Consider the following 19253-nt stretch of genomic DNA (forward strand, 5'->3'; position numbering starts at 1 on the left):
CCTATGCCTATGCAGATCTACTTTGAGATTCTTCCACTGGTGCATAGGTGTTTTAAAAATCAGAATGTTTGCTGGATAATGTAAATAATTTTCCTTTCAAATATTAGAGGAAGATAGAAAGGAGAGACATGCAAGTAGAAATACAAATGTGATGTGGTATTGTCAGGATATTAGAAAATATTTTTTAAAGAGTATCAGTATTGTAACAAAGCCATTGGAAATAAAGACATGCGATATGTATCAAAAACATTTTATTTTGGTTTCCCACTATCCCTTTAAGTTTTATTTATGGAGAAAGTCTTGTGACTTATCTGAGCACTCTTAGGCAATAGAGAAACTTTATATTCTCTTTAAATCACCAACTCAGATTCTATTCAGAAATTAAAATGTCCCTTCTAAACTGTAATCCTAAACTCCAAACTTGATTTAACTCACATCTTCTTCTTGCTCCTAGCTGAGCCCACTGCACACTAGCTGCTTGCACTGGGGTAAGCAGGTGAGGCAGGCGTAGGGTTTATCTCCCCTCTTCCCTGATTCTGACTTCTCAGATGTTGGTAAGGACTCTTCTGGGGTTACAGGGCATGGAAAGAGAAGAAAGTAAGGAAAGGATTTTTTCGTTTTCTTTTAATTGGCGCTGTCTTAAGATGGCATCTTGCTCTGGGGACCTGGCAGATGCTGAAAGCTGCATCTGTGTCTCACGGACACTTTTGTTGGTTCATCAGCCGCATCCCCATGTGGCCCCCTGGCTGCAACTCCTATGACTCAGGCAGAGCTTTGTGTTCAGCCCTGCTGGTTAATCAGCCCCCCACTAAGCCCAAGATTTTCTAGTGGTCCAATCCCTACGATTCCAAACTCTTGCTGTTGAAGCCCAAACTCCTTTTCCAGATGGTCCCCTTGGGAAGGAAATGAAATGGCTCAAGGTCAGCCCTCTCTCAAGTGTGGTATACATCCATGGGGATGACTCCCAGCATGGAATCCTCTTTTTCTGGGCTTGATGACTCCAGTCCCGTTTGAGAGAGGAAGGGACAGGACTCACAGCAATACTTCGTTATCGCTTTCTTTTAAAAAAATGAATAACACTATCTTTCCACAAATTGTTCTTCCTTTTCACTCTCTGAACTCTGTTACTGCCTTGATCTGAGTTAAGGGCCCCTGTATAAGAGCCCCAAAGTCACGAAACTCCTTCTCGGCCACCTATTTTGAAGCTTGGACTTTAGGGCTGGCATCACATTTTGGAATGGGGCTTCTATTGTATCTCACCACCTTTGTTGAAACTTTAGTTTTAACTTTTATTACCATGTAATGGGATTCACATCATGGTTGCTTTATCATTGTTGGTGATATCCACCCTCCTTCTTCCTTCCTGGCAGAAGCCCAATTATTTTTGCTGGAATTTACTTTCTGAAGCAACCAAGTACTCAGAGAAGGTGAGTCCTTACCTAGCTCAGGGGTAAATCCTGAGGAGTTTAATCCCATTTTCTGACCAGTAATTCCTTTACGTCATGAGATCAAACCTAGCCAAAGAGATATAAAAGGAAGCTGGTTGAGATGACTTCTGGGAGAAACATTTCACAAAGAGAAGCACAAGGAAGGAAGGGTTCATTTTCAGCCTCTGGACCATGTACCTGGCTGAGGCCATGATCCTGTGATAATTAGAAAAGTCAGTCTGAGCAAAAGGACAGCATGCTAAGATAGCAAGCACAACCCAGGTGATGTGCCCGAGCCTCTTAATAACCATCCCTGGAACTCTCTACCTTGAAACTTCATACTGAATTCCCCTTTTTCTTTTTTATGGCCACACCTACAGCATATGGAAGATCCTGGGCCAGGGGTCCAATCAAAGCTACAGCTGGGGCCATAACCACAGCATCGATATAGCAGAGATGCATCTGCAACCTAAATGCCAGAGCTTGAAGCAATGCCTGGTCCTTAACCCACTGATCAAGGCCAGGGGTCGAAGGTGAATCCTCATGGATACTAGTCAGGTTCTTAACCTGCTGAATCACAATAGGAACTCCCATTTTCCTTAGTTTTTTTTTTTTTTTTTTTTTTTTTAATGTTAAGCCATTCAATTAGCAGCTGCAAATTTGCACCAAAGCCATCTTCCGTGAGAGAGTTCACTATGAACTATTTATTATAATCCAGGGCATTTCTCAATAGGCAATCAAGTTAGGAGAGGGAAGCTTAGGTTTTCTTATTTTTTTTTTTCTAAGTGGGTGGTGGGTAAGCTCATCTGCCAAAATAAAACCACTTTTAAAATCAGAAGATGTTAATTCTCAAATTTGCAATTGCTATTATTGAATTGAAACAACAGTTGTGATGACACCTGGGAAAACCAATGTAAATAAAAACAAACAAAAGCTATGTTCAATGTGGAAATCCATCATTTATTAGTATGGCTCTCTCTTGGAGTTGATGAGGGAAACTAAAGAGGTTTCTAATATTACATGACACTGTCAATACTCAGGGCAAGGATCACATTTTAATCTTAGGAAATCAGAAGATGATGTGTGTGCCAAAACCCCCTGGGAAAGCGAGTCATACTTCATGCAGGATTCCATTTATAGGATCAAGCCAGGACCTATTTTAATATCCCATATTATAATGTGGGCATGCTTATATTAAATCACTTTTAGAGAAACACTAGGTGACTAATATGTGACAATGATATGTTTGCAGACTAATACATTCAGAACAACAACAGAATAATGAGCTAATTTGTAAAGTACCAGATGGAATTGCTGAAAGCCAGTGGCTTAAGCGCTATCATAATTGTCCCTTGTACTCCAAGAAGACATTTCTAGTAATCTTGCTACCCACATCTTTGCTTTTGGATGAACAGTTTGAGGTGTTAACTAATCCTCTTACCATGAAGGTAGGTCTATGTATTTGAACATGCTTGCTATTGGAGAACTTCTGGCAGTATGAAGTTCTGCTTTTTACTTTTTTTTCTTTCTTTTTTTTTTAATGGCTGCACCGGCAGCACATGGAGGTTCCCAGGCCAGGCATTGAAGCTAAGTCACAGCTGCAACCTATCCCCACAACTGCAGCAATGCCGGATCCTTTAACCCAGTGTGCTGAGTGGGGAACAAACTCACACCTCTGCAGCAACCTGAACCACTGCAGTCAGGTTTGTAACCCACTGCATCATAGTGGGAACTCCTGCTTTAAAAAAACAAAAACAACCCCCCCCAAAAAACAAAAACCCCTCTACTGTCTGAATGGCATCCCATAATGAGGGACCTTTCATCTTAACTGCCCTCCAGTCCACGTTACTGTTGTTATTCTGTTGATGCTGTTTCTTTGATAGTTCCTGAACAATGAAGTGCATTCACATTTATACTTGTACAGTGTCTCTTTTTCCTCTCTGTTGGTAAACTCCAGCTCAATGATACGGGCACCCCATCCTCTGTACTTTTGAAATTGCCTTTTCCATTTTTCCTTCCTTCACCCAAGTTAATCCAAGGGTGACTAACCCTCTTATCATGAGCCATGTCCTCCCTCCTCTAGTCCCCAACCAAGCCCTGAGATAGATAAACCTAAGCCCCAGTTTTGCCTCTTTCTGCATTTCTTCTTCTCTCAGGCCTGAATGTAAACTAGCTAATTTGTGCTGTTAGGTTAATAGAAATGTTTCTGCAGAAAACATGGATTGGTGGAAGGAGCCCAGGCTTTTGGTATTATCAGACAAACTTAAGATCTCCTTTCACTTTGTTCATCTTGGGCTCATTTCTCAACCTTCACTGAATCTTATTTTTTTCACCTGGAAAACAATTCCTATTTCTTAAGATTTGGAATTACTGTAGTATACTGACTGTTCATGAGAAGGTATAGGTTAACCACTTAGCTCATATGAGAAATCATTCATATTTATTTCCATTCATCCTCCAATATTTGCCACCTAACCTGCTGACTATAATGGTGGGATGGTTAAATTAGGGAAGAAGAGAAACAATGATTAGAAATATGAAAAGGTTAAGCTGTATAGGCTTCTCAAGCAATTACTAATGCAAAGTGAGTTAGCCGGGTGGGTGCTAAACATAGCCATGGTACAATTTTTGTTTCATTTACTTTAAGAAGAGCCTAGAAATTAATTAAAATGAGACCAACAACCCAAAGGAAAAGTGAGAAACGAATGCAAATAAACATCACATAAGGAGAACTACAAATAGCTATAGCCATTAGAAAAGACATTCTATCTCAGTGATAACCAAAGAAATAAGTCCACACTACAAGGAGATATTTTGCCTATCACATTGCTAAAAACGAAAGAATAAAAATATCTAATGATGGTGAAGGGGTAGGAAACAGGTACACCAATAACAGTTCCACCATTTGGTGGAAACAACGATTGCAAACACTTTCTTGGAGTACAACTTAGACTTTTTCAAATGTAAAAAGATTTGATTTTTAGAAGTCTATCCTACAAAAGTGATTCCTTTAATGCAATCTTACACACACACACACACACACACACACACACACACTCATTTTGGAAATGTTGACAGTAATAAGAAAAGAATCCCATTCCTTTCACCAAATGCTGAGTTCTTGGAGAGGTCATATATTTTTCTCTCTTCCCGAGTAACTTCTGAGCCTCCAAACTTGTATTAGGGCTAAAGATGCTTAAATACATATAGTAACAAATACAAAATACTAACAAAAGATCAAAATATTTTAAGTATGATTAAAGAAAATAATATAGGTTTTAAAACTGTGTAGGTGATTTGCTATTTTCAGAGCTAAACATTAAGTATTTAATAGCTGGTGACCCAAAGTCCAAACAGATTTTTCTATCCATTTAAAAATTTGAAACCTTTTACAATATAATTGATTGATACTTGGTTTTCCAATCCTTTGTAAAATATATTTATACTTTTGATGCTGCATTTATTTCTCAAGACCTAACACATGAAAATTAAAACAATCTATCAAACTCAATTCTTCTGTCTTCTTTTTTTAAGAGGAAATTCTTTATTATAAATACAGCATTTATAACTAATAAGGAATTAATATCCAAGATATATAAATAGTTGCTACAATAAGAAAAAAAATCGTTACAATCTGATTAAAAAAATGGTCACAGGATATGAATATATAATTTGCTGAAGGAGAAATTGTGAAAGTCAATATATATGAAAAGAAGTTCTGCTTCACTGGTAATCTTGAAAATGCAATTTCAAATAATCGTGTATGTTTCCTTCTCGTTTTAGTCTCCACCCCCACTCCCTACAGTAACCGCAAAGTTTTGCTTTGTTGTCACACTTTCTCTGACATCTAAAAAACATAAGGAACACTGTCATCATAAGCCAAAATTGATCTCATTTACCCCAGGAATACAAAATTTCTCAAATGAGAGTATAAACTCCTATTACTACAACACTTGGGCCCTGTTCTTTCTATTAGAATTAAATTTTCTTGCATTATGGGGTCGGAGAAGGAGAGACAATGTCTTTCCAATACAAAGACCATGCCCCTAATATCATCAGCAAAGAGTGCCTCTGGGTCACTTTTACCAGGAGTGAAATTGAGCCTCTTCAGTCACACCATCTAGACTAAAGTGGCATCGTTAAGTGCATCCATTAGTGAGCTGTCTGACCTAGGCCATGAAACAGACTAAGTGGAACCAATCCAACAGAAACTCATTAGGCTGGTGGTCAGCCCAACTTGGCTACTTTACTGTAGGTAACAGAGATCCAGTCTTTTAAAACGAACCGGTGCCTTCTTTTTCAAGGAGAATTGTATTATATAAGACAGGAAATATATATAAAACTCTGTTCATCAGTGTGAACCCCAAATCAGACAGGTATAAGGGGTTTAGCTGAATATTGCTAGCTATGTAAATTGAGCTGAGCTTCTCAAAAGAGCACTGCATTAATTGAACTATTAGCATAAGAAACGAATTAGCTTCCTGCCACAGACCATTTAAAAACATTACAAATGAGGGGAAAAGGGTGAAATAAAGGTAACAGTTTTGAGTCCCTTCATGGCTAAAGGTTTTGTACACTGAGTTTTACACAAGTTATTTCTTTTAATATTTGTAATCACTCTATAAAGCAAGTAGTAACACCCCCCACACTTTATAGGTGAGGAAGTAGAAGAGCCTAGAGGGGGTAGGTCACTGCCCATGGACCTAGAAAGTAAGTCGCTGAGCTGCAACTGGATTCTACAGCTCACTCTGCCCACCACACCATGAGAGCAGCCTTATCCTGTTGGGTTGAGACCTGGCTGGAAAGGACTGCTGGGAGGCACAATTATAGAGACACTAGATGCTGTTAAAAATGGTCATGAGCATGAACTAGTAAGTGCCAGACACGATCCTAAGCACTTGACTTACTGCCCCCCATTTAATCTTCTAGAAAACTACTACAAGTTTGTCCATTTTACAGTGATGAAATCAAAGCCCAGAAGAGTTATGTAAATCACTGGAACTTAAACGGTTATGGGGAACTCATCAATTTTCATTGTTTCTTTCCCCGTACTTCTCCATTTTTTTAATTGATTTCTCACAGAAGGAAAAAAACAAGTGACTTGTTATAATATGCTGACTTCATATATGTTTGAGAATTCTATTGCCTTTCAGATAAAACCTAACCGATGTTTCTCCCATTTGTGAGGTGCCAAGATGCTATTTGGGGATATGGGAGGCCCTTTGCTGACGTCTGCTTATGTCAACAGATACGCATAGAATTAGCCTGCAGTTCGATTGCTAACCCCACCAACGACTTTCCAAACACCCATCGGAAACATCTTGTTTTAGTTCCTCCATATGCAAAATTGTTTAAAAATGCTAATATATGATTTGGCAGAGACATATTTACATTGTCTCTTTGGCTGGTGGGGTGGGGATTATTTATGTGGCACTGAGTGAGCTCCCAGCGCCCGAGCCCCTCCCCTTTCCTATTATCCGGCTGCTGCAGTGCAGTGTTGAAACATCTGATCATTTAGATCATTAAAAATCAATCCAATGACCAAACATTTCTGCACATTTCAGAGAAATGACAAAAAGTACAGTATTAGATTGCTATTAACTGGCTCTGGGTTTTCTTTTTACAGCTGCCAGGAAAGTCATTTGGTAAAATTGATTAAACCAGCATGCCAGGAGGAGAGAGAAAAAGAGCAGAGAAATGTAAACACAGTGAGCTGAGAGAGGAGGGTGATGTTTTTCTTGGGAATGAAGGGAGATGTTGCTGAGGGAAGGAAGAGGGGGTGGGTGGGAGGAGAAACCTTGCATATAATGAGCATACTATAATTTAGGGTATAAGAGATTCAAGATGGTAGGATAAAAGCAACCAAAATGCAGAAACAATAGAGGCAGAAGGGATAAAGAAGAGGCAAGCTATCCATGTGCTCCTAACAGAATATCTCCATTGGTCACACTGCATGGTTTGACTGAATTAATCCAAGAGACATCACTGGTATGCAGGTATGAAGCTGATTTGAGAATTCCAATGAACTCTTTCAGTATCAGAGAAGGTAGGGAGGAGTGCCTGGTTTCCTGCCCAGGAGGGCTTATTTCTGTAACAGCAATTAACAAAGAAAGGAAAGTAAATCTCTCTAATTTTGCTCAATAAAACCAACAGTGCATAAAAATCCACGTATAATTTCCCCCTATTTGTTATTATAACAGCCATTCATATTCCCCCCTTCCAAACATGAACTTCTTTCCCCTAAAGTTGTATTTTCCCTCTAATATCTTTCAGTGATTTCTTGATTAACCTGGAAAGCATACTGGTATGTGGAATCACAGAGTTCTGACAAGGATGGATTTTAATGTGGGGTTTCTGTGACTATGCCATAATTGGTACTTCATCCCAGCATCCTATTTAAAGTCAAGCTTGGCTCACAAAGCTCATCTTTCTATAGAAAGGGGCAAGGAAAAATATTAAGTACCTATTGCTCTTATTTGCTACATATTATGTCTGCTAACATTTAAAGTACAACCATCACCTAAACACAAGAGATGTAAAAATAGCACTTAGAACATAAATAAAGCAAATGTTCCATGGAAGAGTAAATGTACGTCCTTGGATGTAAGACATAGAAAATAATTAAGATACAAGAACCATTTAATTGCATAGAAGACCAACACTAGGCTAAATGAAGTGACCCCCTAGAGAGAAATTCTAAATTATATTTGTTCTGTGTTGGGTACACTGCTTGGCAGAAGCTGATATTCAGAAAGCATTTATTTGTAGCCGTGGATTTATGTGGGCGGTGAGGAGTCCTCCTGAAGGATATTGTTAGCTGGACTCCAAGATGGTCCCCAATTACCCACCACCTAGTAGACACATCTTTGTATGGTCTTTCCTTTCACACTGTAGCACTGTACCACACTGTAGGGTTGGTATTCTGGAAAAGGGTAATAGCATGTCACTTTTGAGATCAGATTATAAAAGACTGTGGCTTTAGCCTATCTTAGGATGTCTCTTTCTTTCTGATCTCTCAGTCTAGGGGATGTAAGCTACTGTATTAAATGAGGCCCATATTAATAGGAGAGGAGGCTCACCTGGCTCAGAATTGAGGCCTGACAACTATATGAGTGACCATAACAGCAGTTGAGCCTTGAGATGACTAAAGTCCAAGCCAACAATTCAAGAGAGACCCTTAGCTAGAACCACTCACTGATATGGGGGAATCTTGAGGCATTTATATGACTGAAGGTCACACCAATTGAGCTGTGTCATAAGGGGCAGGAGTGGGTGGGGAGGGAAGGGAAGGCTATAGAAACAAAATTTCAAGGAAGGAGGTATGATCATTATTAGTGCTGTTTCGCAACATTCCTTGTCCTCCTCCTTCAAGGCCCATGGCAGGATTGTACTCTCTTGGCTCCTTGAAGTTAGACATGGTCACATGACTGAGTTTGGCCAATGAAACGAGTAGAAGCACTCCAAGTCACTTCTGGGGGAAAACCATTAAAAACTGCTATACAGTGTCTCTCTCCTGTGCCACAATGACTGGGAACTTTCCAAATGGTGGAATCTCCTATTAGTCATGTTCCTAAGTAAAGAACACAGCCCTCCTCCCTCCACTTCCAACTGTGATGAACATGTAGCATAAAGGAGAAATACAAATGTTGTTTTAAGCAAATGATATTTTAAAGTTGTTTGCTGTAGAATGATCTAGACCATCCTCACTAGAACAGAACATACGTTTCTGGGTAGGATTTAACTCTAAGAAAAGAAGAAATTTAGTATGAATAACCAGACTCAGCTGTAAAGTCTGAGGGTCTGAAGGGAGTAGTGATTTGAGGCAGATTGTGGTGATGCCAGTCATATCCTAGAAAGACAAAGGGTTGAGTGTGAGAATTGGAAGAACTTTTTTTTTAATGAATTTGCTAAAACTTGAGAGTTCAAGAAGAAACACTGCTATTGGGTTGCCTGAGGGAATAAAAAGTGGGGATTTAGTCTCCTTCCTACTGTGCAGGAGAATAATAGGCTGGTACCACCCTAGGGGAACAGAGCATGAATAGATAGAACAATCTTGCTGGTATCTGCTGCCAGGCAATCTAGAGACCAATGAATGTGGGTTGAGGTCTCTGGTAGAGCAGAGGCAAGTACAAAGTGCCATTGTGGGCAGATCCCACAATGCAATTGTCAGGTGCTCCTTAGAGTCTCAGAGTTGCCTGAGACAGACGATTCAAGTCACTGAGATTCACACCCCAGCAGAATGGCTGGCATAGAGCTACTGAAACTGGAAAATCCATTTTAATGTGACCTAATTTATGCCCACCCACTGGGAAACTAAACACCAAAAAATAATCCCATCACATTATGATTTGTTTATATTAATTCATAATTCATGTATTTAGTATAATAATCCATTCTACATCCACCATGTGTCATGTGGCAATATGTGGTTCTGCCTTGATTAAGTCTCAACAAAAGGATTTAAATTCTTTTTGGCAAGAGCTTCATTTTAGCCCAGAAGAGTTTAATCCATCCTCGACTGTCACCTATTATGAGAAACTGAATAAATAACATGATCACATAGTTATTATTTTTAAGATGGAGTAGCTTATAATTTAGTGAAAAATGACAGGGTACCTGAGGCAAAGATGTCAATAGTCTGGCTGAATTCCAACTTTCAGGATATGTGCATTAGTCTTTTTGATAGACCTATCTCTCAGAAATCTATTTAAACATACCTCAGTGAAACAAAATCAACAAGGAGTTAAGAGGGGACTATGGGGGGGGCGGGGGGAAGTTAGTGGTGAGAAAATGAGGTCAGCAAGGCTGGCGAGAAGAATTCAAATGGGATGGTTTTAGTTCAAAATTGGAGAGAAGTGATAATGTCAGAGGGTGGGGGGTCAGTGGAGAGAAAACAGAAAGCACTAGAAGGAAACAGGGGCTAAGGGTACAAGGACTCTCAAAAAACTGGGAAGAAGGGGACTAGACCACAAACCTGGATCTCTTTAGAGAGGAGTCGCACACATGGCTTACTCAGATACTTCACAGGTTGGTAGTGAGCCTTCAGGGGGGATTTTCATGACACCCCGATTTGAGGCCCTGTTGTTCTCTTCATGTGCCCATCACCATCTGCACTTCTATAATCCTTTGTCTGTCTACATGTCTGTCTCCTTCACCAGGACAGAAGCTACAGGAGGGCAGGGATCATATTTGTCCTGGTCACTGCTGTGCACCCTCTCTAGCACAGTGCCTGGTGTCCAGTAGATGTTCCATAATTATCTGTGGATTGAACAAGTCAGGAGAGGCACAAGAATAATTTAAGATTACCTATCTGCATTGGTTAAAATTCCAAAACTGAAATTCTCCTGCTCTCTCTTGGCCTACCTTCTGTTCTCACTTAAATGGAGTCCTAAAATGAATTGTTCATCTGTAGTCCTTACACCTTTGTAAGATCTCATTGATATTTGGGGGTTTTCAATCTACTTTGGATTAAATCACAGCCAAATCTATCCACATCACTAAACCCAATCAGCCAGACTGTCAGTCTTACTCTGATGCTATTTAGAATGTGCAATGAGCCACCGGATTCTACTTCCTAAAAACTAATTTCCCTAGAGTTTTTTCTCTATTATTTCATCAATACCCCTGAGGTCAAAAACTATGATTTCTTCTCTCCTGAACAGCACAATGTCTCATTAAAACTTCTTCCCATAAGCCTGGGTATTTCTTTAGAAATGCAAGGAAATTTCAAGGATCACGAAGGACCTTTGGCTAGATATATGCTATATTTAGTGCTTTGAGAATAACTGCACAGTCAAGTTCATTAATGACCTAGAAACAATTCCATATAATTCTGATTTCTTGATGGGCTGTGGGTTTTTCTTAGATTTTGGGAAAAAGTGTTTGATCAAGTTTTTAAAAATGCATGTTCTCATGACTTGTTTTACATATCCCAACAGACAAGTTGGATTATTATATTTACATATGAATATGGCCAAGTATTAAAAATGTAGTAATTCATACTTCTCTATTTCCTGCTTCTACTTAAGAAGTGAAAGATGGGCAGTAATCACCATTTTTTAACAAATATTGATCAACTACTCCCTGTTCTAAGAACTACTCTAGAAGCTAGGAACATAGGAGTGAGCTATCAAGCAGACTAGGGCCTTCTTTCTGGTTGGGGTAGGAGGGATAAAAAATTTAAAAAATGAATAAACAAAATCTGTAGACTTATTTATACAGTAATAAATTCTAAGGAGAAAAATTTTAAAAGAAAGCAGCATGGAGAGTCCTGGAACAGGGATGATATGGTTCTAATTATTAAAATGGATGGAGAGGAAATGCCTCACCAAGGAGATATTTGAATAAAGAACGAGAGATGCAAGGAAGCAAGGTAGTTAAACAAGGTAGTACTGGGGAGATGTAGGTTCTGTGTGAAGCTAGAGAAAGTATAAAGGCTCTGGAGCAGGACTGTGCTTGAAGAGTTGGAGGAACTGGAGGGAGTCAGTAGGACTGGACCAGGTCAGGAAGGGCAGAAGCTGAATCAGAGGTAACTGGAAGCCACAGGTGGTAGGCTATTATAAGGATTTGAATTTTGATAAAAATCAGAGGTCACTGGAGGGTTCTGAGCAAAGGAGTGACCTGACACCACCTAGGTTTAGCAGTGCCTCTCTTCTGACATGTGGAGAGCAGACTGAAGTGGGCTCAGGGGAAGCAGGGACATGGGTCAGGAAGTGTGATAATCCAGGTAAAGAAGACTGGTGGCCAGGACCAAGGCGGCAGTGGTGGAGATGGTGAGGAATGGTCAGTTTCTGAATTATATTCTGAAAATTAGCTGGCTAGGTTTGCTGACTGGATTGAATGAGGAAGAGAGTGGCGAGGAAGGAGGCAGAGATCATTGCAAAGTTTGGCTTAAGATAGGGAATGTAGAGGAGAAGCCAGTTTGGTAAAAAAGATCAAGACTTTGGTTATGGAGAGTTAGGTTCCAGGTATATGGTAGACATCCTAGTGGAAATGGCTGGTTGACAGCTGAATGTTAAAATCTATATTCAGGAGTTCCCGTTGTGGTGCAGTGGTTAACGAATCCGACTAGGAACCATGAGGTTGCAGGTTCGATCCCTGCCCTTGCTCAGTGAGTTAACGATCCGGCGTTGCTGTGAGCTGTGGTGTAGGTTGCAGACGCGGCTCGGATCCCGAGTTGCTGTGGCTCTGGCGTAGGCCAGCGGCTACAGCTCCGATTCGACCCCTAGCCTGGGAATATGCTGCGGGAGCGGCCCAAGAAATGGCAAAAGACAAAAAAATAAAAATAAAAAAATAAAAAATAAAAAATAAAATCTATATTCAGGGGAGAAGTCCAGGTTGGTGGTAGAAATTTACAACGGCATCTAGACATTAAGGTTGTATGATTACATGAGACCAGGTAGGAGGTGTGCAGAAAAAGGACACAAGAGGCCACAGACAGAGCTTGAGACATATTGACACTAAGAATATGAGGAACTTGGGAGAAAGCAGCAAAGGATAACGAGGAGTTGCCAAGGTAGAAACCCTGAAACCCTAGTGAAGAGTGTATTTCTTCTCTGAATGTTCCTGAGCATCGGTGTGGAGACATCTACTTTGTAAGTATTATTTGGTCACAGACCTCAAGTGTCAATAAACTTTCACATGGATGACCATTCAATGTAGGTGCATATTTTAGAGAGTCAAGCAGCTAATGATGAAAGAGAAACAAACAAACAAAAAAACAAAAAACAAAAAACAAAAAAAAAAAAGGGAAGGAAGAAATGCCAGAAATGATGAAATCGACAAGATTAGCTGATTAGAAATCAGTTCACCAAAATTAAATTATCTTAAGACCACCATCAAATTATGTTAACAACGTTACATAATGCAAACTATCTTAATCTTTGGCTGTGTTTTTTTTTTAAATGAATAATTTGAATTACAGTTTATTAAGGGAGAAAAATATTCTCCATTCACATTTTGTGGCACAGATTTGTAGTTAGACTTATTTCCAGGCAACAGTATCATTTAAATAAGTTCTGGCCCAATTCTTGGTTTCTGTCTTGATAGAATTGACCTGACCATGGAGTACACATTAAGTTCAAAAAACAGTCTGCACTTATATTACCCCATAGGAAAAAGCTGTTTTAAAATGCAAATATGTAGAATTAGGAAGGAAGAGAATCACACTGGAGCAAGCATCTTATTTTTAGAGAAAAAATAGAACTGAATTTTAAGCCAATTTTAATATTCATACTTTGTGTTATACTAAGAATTAGGGTTTGGGTTGCTTCAGTTTTTACTAACAACCCAAGTCAAAGATGTCTTTCAAGTGTGGATAAGATGACTGTAAAGATAAAATAGAGCACCACTGCTCTTGTTACTGAATACAATCAGAGCTCAGAGCTATAACATGTTCTATATTACTACAACTAAGGCAACAACTTCAAAGTTACATATAATTCCATTTTCCCTTTTTAAAAATGGAGATGGTAATATCAGACCTATTGACTTAATCAGGTGAGATTACATATTTTAAGGCATTTTTAAATGACAGAATATCAAAAGATTCATTCATCATAATTTCCTTTTTAATGAGTGAAAATTTTAAAGGTGCCAGTTGTTTTTCTTTCACTTGGAAGGGACTTAACTTTAAATTCATAGATCCTCAGGCTACTGTGCAGATACTAATTATTCAAAATGTAGCTTTTGGTTATTTTTAATGTTGAATATTTTTGTTCTAGCCCTGTACTCGTTACTGGGGTGTCATTAGTATATGTAAAAGTCAGACTAGCATCTGGGGTTTAGAAATTTAAAGTCAAATCCAAGGTGTCCTAAGACGTATTAGACATAATGAAATTGCTTCCCCTTATGTTTGAATTCTGAGTATTCCTGGTATATTCTGAATTTCTGGTTCAGAGATGAATACCTTAAATGGCCTCATAAACTTTAGGGTTTCTTGGACACTCAGTATGTCCCTATGACTTTGTGATGAGTCTAGTGTAAATGAATCATAAGCACATGGATTAAATTCCCCATGAACATGGCTATGAGATACCTTAGAAATGTTTTGGCAAACAGTCGAACATGCTTTGCTGATCCCTAAATATTTTCAGGATGCTCAGTGGACATAGACTCAGCCAGTATATTCAAAACAAGACTGAAGTGACTAGAAGTGCCCACATTTGCTTGAACCTCACTAGTCTCCTTGTCCCCTTCATTGTGAGGCGGTGAAGCTTGTCATCATTAGTTTACACTGCAGTCTCCGTGCCCTGGGATAATCTGGTTTTGCTCTCAGCTTACTTTGAATGTGACTCTAGAAAGTTTAAAATTCTTTAGACCAGGAGTTCCCACTGTGGCACAGTAGAAACGAATCCGACTAGGAACCATGTGGTTGAGGGTTCAATCCCTGGCCACGCTCCATGGGTTATGGGGTTGTGGAACCAGTATTCCCAAGTGCTGCAGTATAGGTCGCAGACGTGGTTCAGATCCTGTGTGGCTGTGGCTGTGGCTGTGGCATAAATCGGCAGCTGTAGCTCAGATTTGACCCCTAACCTGGGAACCTCTGTATGCTGCCAGCGTGGCCCTAAAAAAGCAAAAAATAAAAATAAATAAGTAAATAAAAATCTTTAGACTAACCATCTTACACTCTTGACAAGCTAGTTAGCTGGACAGAAATGAGTTTATCTTGTAAATTAAACTGGGTTCTCTTTTCGAAATATTTAAAGTTTTGTAAAAATATCTCCAATTTTTTTATGAAGTTCCTTTTCCTCTCTGATTCCTTAAATCTATATTCAGGAAAAAAATAATCATTTATTTATGTTTGATCCTTTCAGAATCAACTGGGTATCCGACTGAGCTGTGGTGAAATAGCCTATAGGGGAAATGATCTTATAAAGAGAGATAATTAGTATTTGTAAGGCCTCAGGAAGATCTAGTTTATACCAATCTAATTTAGCCCCACCTTTAGCAAAGTATAGGAAGCTTCCCATATGCTTAGTAAATTATCACAGAACTTCTCAAAATGTCTCTCCAGGGCCTACAAGTCTATTTTCTGTAAGTGTCCAAAATCTATGTGAACAGTAAAACCAAGCAATAAGGCCCTGTAACTTCCAGTGTAAGTCAAATATGTTTACAAGCATGCTCTTTTCCTAAAAAAATATATTTTCGACTATAATTTACAATATAATTTCAAAAATTCAGTCATTTCCATCCATTTGCTTCTTATTTTACTTTACATATAAACCAGTTGTTTTTCAGCGTGGAGGAATTCAGCACAGTATTGTGGTGTTTCAGCACTTTCCATTTTGAAAACGAGCCAAATATTGATGTGGTCAGATCTGTGACTCCTCAAACCATTAGAAATTATACTTGTGATAAATATAATATAGCAATTTTCCAAATTGGCAACTCATACTGAATTAAGACTAGGAGCTACCTATTAAAAACAAACAAACCAAAAAAAAACTATTTCCAAGCCATCAGTCTCTCCTGTAGAGTAACGTTGCCAGTAATTGTCCCAAACCATGGAATGACAGGTCTTGTCTTTTCAAATCTTATTTGTGAAAATGAAAGGAAACTGCTGAAGCTAATATAAAACTTAGTATTCTGGTAAGTGGCACATAGAATTGCTTCTGCGTTTTTTGGCATAAACTTGCTCCTATGGAAATTACAATTCTTTTTTTCCTACTCTGTATTTCAAGAGCTAAAATTAATGTGGGAGAGGCTTTTTGCAGATCTATATATATATTCCAACTAAGATAATCAAGGGTTTAACTTATCAATGTATTACTTAAATCTAATAATGACATATCTAAGAATTTAAAGTATTCAAAAATATGAAGACACAAGATTTTGTGTGTTCTTTTGTCATTTTCTTTTTAAAAATCATCCATTCATTTTCTTATCTCCAATTGCTGAAGGTATAGATTGTCTTCTTATTTGCTATCAATCAACATTACGACTGAAAATATATCAACCCTCCAACATTTCTAAAAGTTTTATTGCCAACATTTCTCTGAGTGAATTGGATACAGAGAAAGTTGCTATGGTTCAGTACCTCCTTGTCCCCCACCTCCAGCTGTGGAAAGCACAAGTTGGAAAAAAGTGTTGCATCCTGGATGATGAAAATAATATATTCACTTCTCTTTCACGTACACTAAAATAAACATGCTATGATGTGCACTCAACTAAGAGATAAGTCAGTACTGATCATAAGAGATAAAAAGCCAGTTCTGATCCATGAATCTGACAATGGTGACACCATGAATAAACAGCGTGACAACACTTGATAATTCCCACTCATTATGAACTGAATTCTATCTCCCCAATATACATATGCTGAATTCCAAAGCCCTTTGCTCCAGTGCCTAAGAATGTGACCCTGTTTGGAACAGGGTTGTTTCAGGTGTAATCAAGATGAGGACATCCTGGAGCAGGAACACCAATCCACAAGGCCTGGTGTTCTGATCAAAACACTGCCATGTGAACAGACAGACATGCAAACAGGGAGAACACACAGGAAGACTAAAGCTGTGTGTCAAAAGCTAAATAAGAGAGTCCTTTTCCTAGTGTCTTCAGAGGGTCTCTGACACCTTGATATTGGACTTCTGCCCTCAAGCACTGCAAAACAATACATTTGTTGTTTAAAGTATTCGGCCTATGGTACTTTGCTAGAGCAGCCCTGACAAACTAACACACCACCCATCCTCCATCTCCTGAGCTCTGGCTTCAACCCCTATCACACCAGTGAGATGCTTTCCACTAAGCAATGGCCTCTTTTCAAGATCAGTCAGCTCATTCTGCTTGTACCTTCTGACCTGTGGATCACTCTTCTTTAAACCTCACTCTCCCATTTACTTATTTTTTGTATTAACAGTTCTGAGAATTTTTTTAAACTAACATTTCTGAATACTTCTCATTTCACTCCTGCAATAGACATTAAGACATGTCATGCAAAGGAAAAAAAAATCTGTGAGGCACATGAATTTCAGCACTCAAGAAAAATAAAGTCATAAAGTCAGGTGGAAGAGAGAGGTAAGTCAATAAGTAGAGTACAGTCTCATATGCTAAGAATAGAAGTCTTGAGCTTTAAGGATATGTAGGATGTTATCCTAAGCCTATCATGTAGGTTTGGGCAAAGATCCATTTAGAAAGTGATATGTAAGCCAGAAGGTGATGAGAGATTACCAAGGTAGGGGTGGAAAGTGGGAGACCTGGACCGGGGGAGAGGGGGTGCTCTAGGCAATAGGAATAATAAAGGCTTGAGGACAAGAAAGAATAGCAAACTCTGAGAACTGTGTTGAGAACTGTGTGCAGAATGCAAGGGGGCCTGGCCAGAGAAGAGAGCAGGAGTCAGACCCTGATGGGTCATGTATGCCACACTACGAAGTTTGGACTTGATTTTAAAGTCATTAGATAGCCATAAAAACCTTTAAGCTGAAAGCACATAGAATCATATTTACCTTTAAGAAACAAATAAGCTGAGTTTCACGTGAGGAATAAATGGGTGGAAATAAGCCAAACTAAGAGTAGAGAGAACAGATAGGAGGTGGTTGTAGGATTTCAGAAGAGAGAGGATGGTGGCTTAGCCTAAAATGGTATCTATTTACGTGGAAAACAATGGACAACTTTGGAGACACTTGAAGTGGGACTGACATGATTTGACAATTGATTGCACACGGTGGATAGAGGGGAGAAAAAAATTCTAAAGAAAAATTGGACATGGGAGATAGAGGGGAGAAAAAATTCCAAAGAGGATGATGGCTTAGCTTAAAATGGTATCTATGTATGTGGAAAACAATGGACAACTTTGGAGACACTCAAAATGGAACTGACATGACTTGACAACTGATTGGACATGGAGGATAGAGGGGAGAAAAAAATTACATTTCTGGCTTGTAAAAGTTGGTGAAGTTTGATATCATTCTGTAAGATAGAAATATGGGAAGGAGCAGATTTGGATGTGAAGGGAACAGGCTGAAAGTAGGAAGGCAGTCGTGGACCCTGTGTAGATGTATCTAGAAAACAAGCCTGGAGCCCAAAGGGAAATTCCAGATGAAAGATTGATAGACGTACTAAATGCCAGAGAAGACATGGGTGAGAATAACACACTCAGTCTGGTTGCACATCAGAGCCATCAGAGCCAGGAATTGATTCTAATGGTTGGCAGGAGGGGGGTGCTACTGCATTTGCACAGGTTTTGCAGATGATTCGGATGCATGGCCATGGTGGAACACCTCTGGGATAGGGTGTGAGAAAAGAACAGGCTGAGGACAAAACCCAAAAGATCATTGAGTTTGGAACAAAGGATGAAGACACTTCAGAGAAAATGGACAAATGGAGGTGGGCAGCTGGGACTGCATGTGGGAAGAGACCATTTAAGAATAGAGAGGGGTCAATGCTCTGCTAACAGTAATGAAGTGGGTCTGTGTAAAATACTGACTGACTTGTGGTTGCCAAGGGGGAGGGGGAGGTAGTGGGGTGGTTGGGAGCTTGGGGTTAATACAAACTATTGCCTTTGGAATGGATTACCAATGAGATCCTGCTGTGTAGCAGGAACTGGGAACTGGGAACTATGTCTAGTCACTTATGATGGAACATGATAATGTGCAAAAATAGAATGTGTACATATTATGTGTAAATGGATCACCATGCTGTACAGTAGAAAAAAATCATATTGGGGAAATAACTATTAAAATAATAATAATAATAAATACTCACTGAGAATATCCAATGGATTTTGCACTAAAAATGTAAGGACCTTGGTGGGGAAAATGCAAAGTCAAGAGTCAGAATGTAGGACGTTCCTACCGTGGTTCAGCAGTAATGAGCCTGACTAGTATCCCT

At 39.1% G+C, this 19253-nt stretch overlaps 1 protein-coding gene across 14 annotated transcripts in view; it reads right to left on the reverse strand.

Annotated features, from left to right (window-relative positions):
* Positions 1 to 19253, reverse strand: part of PDE4D (phosphodiesterase 4D) — a 1509235-nt gene that overhangs the window by 585369 nt on the left and 904613 nt on the right. The gene's annotated exons all lie outside the window — the stretch shown is intronic.

This window comes from Sus scrofa, chromosome 16 (genome assembly GCF_000003025.6).
Source record: "Sus scrofa isolate TJ Tabasco breed Duroc chromosome 16, Sscrofa11.1, whole genome shotgun sequence".
NCBI classification, from domain to species: domain Eukaryota; kingdom Metazoa; phylum Chordata; class Mammalia; order Artiodactyla; family Suidae; genus Sus; species Sus scrofa.